This window comes from Triticum dicoccoides, chromosome 1B (genome assembly GCF_002162155.2).
Source record: "Triticum dicoccoides isolate Atlit2015 ecotype Zavitan chromosome 1B, WEW_v2.0, whole genome shotgun sequence".
NCBI lineage: Eukaryota > Viridiplantae > Streptophyta > Magnoliopsida > Poales > Poaceae > Triticum > Triticum dicoccoides.
The window spans coordinates 628,476,446-628,479,685 of NC_041381.1; the positions used below are offsets into that span (position 1 = coordinate 628,476,446).

General features: G+C 43.8%; 1 pseudogene; it reads right to left on the reverse strand.

Annotated features, from left to right (window-relative positions):
• Positions 1 to 2,467: 2,467 nt before the first annotated feature.
• Positions 2,468 to 3,240, reverse strand: LOC119350741 (annotated as a pseudogene).

Consider the following 3,240-nt stretch of genomic DNA (forward strand, 5'->3'; position numbering starts at 1 on the left):
GAACCACTTGGGCAATGCGGTGTTGTGTTGATATGTTTCCTTCCTCGTGTGCTCTCTTCCTCCCCTCCCATGGAGTGTACTACATGAATATGTCGGGAAATCTGCAAAAGCAACTGGAGGCGTTGAGCTAGAAGGCACCATGCAGAGCGTGAAGTTTCTCATATTTTCTAGAAAATCTGATTGTACAAAGAAAGAGTTTGATAATAGCTTTTAGAGAATTAACCTTGCAATATAAAACAATAAGTTTAAAATAAGATACCTAGTAGAGGTGATAGATCTAGGTTAATTTTATTTGCACACCAAAATAATGAGCTCTATGCTTACCAAATGACAACAAACAGATTCTCTTTAGCTGATAAAGTTTCATGTATGTGCCAGGAAAATCAAGTCTTGCATAGCATGTCAATCCAAGATTACCAATTCCATATCAATATACATGGATGCCTTTAAAAAAACAATTCATCATCAATTTTTCTGAAACCAATCGATACATGTTGTTCTTTTCAGAATTCTTTTCAGCATTCAACATGACCTGTAGTCATGTAGGTAGCAACGTCAATCGATGTTTTTGTTCTAGATAAAAAATGAAGTTTTTTATTAACAAAATTAGATGTCACATATACCAATCAGAATTGATTCGTTACGGAATGGTAAACAATGAGTTACTAAGTTCATGTGGCTTACTTTTTCTTATGAGACATCGCCCACCGTATGTGGTATACTTCATCTTCAACGTGTGCTGGAATAAACCTCCCATGCAAGTGAGCTACATACAAAGGCGGAAGAATTCCATGATAGAAAACTCAGTTATCCAAGCCCAGCAAAAAAGAAATGGAAGAATCAGTTTGAAAACAGAGACCAATGCATGTCTATTGCTACAGAGAAACCATGGATTTTACCACTGATTTGCCGAAGAAAAATATATGTTTTTGTGGAAACAGGAAGAGAAATTCAGAAAGCTAGAAGTGTATCAAGACTTCAAGAGGCGAGTCAATTCCATGCAAAACAGAAGTGGAGAGTAAGTTGAACCTGCAATAGCAAAAGCATTCCCAGTAATAGCAATAAGTGACCATTCTGAAACTGGAGGTAGCTAAGATCATTTACAAGTTGGACAAAAAGATCATATATCTTATCTGTGATATGCATGCAAATATAAGGTTACTACTTAAGTTTGCTCACAGAATTTTTTTAAGAGCTTCTGGTGCAGACTAGTGATTCATCGAGTACGTATAGATGCTGTTCCATGCATATTAGTCTAAATAATGTGGTGTGCACAATGAAACACATCAATCTACTCCCTCCGTCCGGAAATACTCGTCGGAGGAATGGATGTATCTAGATGTATTTTAGTTCTAGATAAATTCATTTTTATGCATTTCTCCGACAAGTATTTCCGGACGGAGGGAGTACTAATTTAGTGAAAACAGATTTAGCCAATTGTATTTTGACCATTATCAATCTGCACAACTCGTTGCTATAAGTATGAAAATCACAAAAAGGACACTGATGTCATAGCTGAAAACAACTTGTCCTATTTTCTATAACTGGCAGCTCTAAAACTGACTACCTCGCACGCAAGCCAGCCGACCAGATGCACGCCCCGTATCACGCGGGTCGTAAGCGTTACCCATACACTTGCGGCAGAGCAATCGTGTTCTCAACCAAGGACTCTGGTGTCCCCTTTGCTCTATGACAGAAACCTGAACTGCTGTATTGTGTGCCTTCAAAAGCATGGTTGCTCTAATCTGCGCCGGACTGGGATGTTGTGAAGAGGGTAAATACAACACCAAGAACTTGATGCTGCTGTAAATAAATATACTTCAAAGTCAACGAGAGAAGAATGATCGCTAATTTGCTGTGAATAAATATCAGTACCAATCTAACTTGGTATGCTTGCTTCCCGCAAAAATAAAATAAAAATGGTATGCTTGTTCCATTGCCGTTCTGATGGAATGATGGTTGAATTCTGTAGCGTGTCTTTTCAGAACAGATCAGTAATTCAGTATTCGTTTATCAGAGCTGCTTTGGATATCTGAATATAATTCATAATAACAGATCCAATACACCATGCACCTCTTGATCAATTCAACTCAAGGATAAAGTTGCTGTCACTGCCAAGAGGGTATCATGTACATGTATTGCAATTCCGTAGTTGGAAGCACAGTTCAAGAAGTACAAGGTTATTGTAGTAACTACAAATCAACATCAGTAACATCAATGGTGTCCAGTATAAATGCATCAGATCAAAGAGCAGAAACAGAGCAAATGATGTCCCTGAATCGAGGTACGACTGTTTAGTCCCTGTGGCGTTTTTCCACATTACAAATTACCCTGCAAACAAGTACAGTAGTACTACGATTCATCCTGGAAAATTATGGCAAATCAACTCATTGCCACCTCAAGCTCACACGATCAGAGACCAACCAGCAAGACAAAATCAGAAAGACGGCATTTGCACAGTGACAAGTTTCATTTCCAACAAGATGTGCGATTAACTTTGTTCCACGATTCAGTTCGAACTACATAGACAGAGGAAACAACGAACTAGACAAGTCAGGGTTCCATCAAGCTCTTGGAATCTGCCGGCAGCGACAAAGACCGAGGACCGTCGGCCGGACCTAGCCGCCGAAGCCGTAGAGGGTACGGCCCTGGCGCTTGAGCGCGTAGACGACGTCCATGGCGGTGACGGTCTTGCGGCGGGCGTGCTCGGTGTAGGTGACGGCGTCGCGGATGACGTTCTCGAGGAAGATCTTGAGCACGCCGCGGGTCTCCTCGTAGATGAGCCCCGAGATGCGCTTCACGCCGCCCCTCCGCGCCAGGCGCCGGATCGCCGGCTTGGTGATGCCCTGGATGTTGTCGCGCAGCACCTTCCGGTGGCGCTTGGCGCCGCCCTTGCCCAGTCCCTTGCCTCCTTTGCCGCGCCCGGACATGGCTGACGATCCTCTTCGAGCTGCGAGCAGATGTGGAATCGGAGGAACGGTGGTGGCTGCTGGTGATGTGATTTGCGGGCAGGGGCGAAGGGCGTTTTAAAGGGGACGAGAGGTTGGAGGAGGCGTGTGCCTGCCGTTGGATGCGGATGGAGTGCACGGTCGAGATGGCGATCCGCGGGAGGGATGCCGCGGATCGGTGACGTGGCCGAAAGCTTGGACCGGTGGATTGGCGGGCTGGGTCAGAGCTGTGGCGGCAGCTCGAAATTTTGGGCCATTTCACGTATTCCCTCCGTCTAAGTTTATAAGTCAT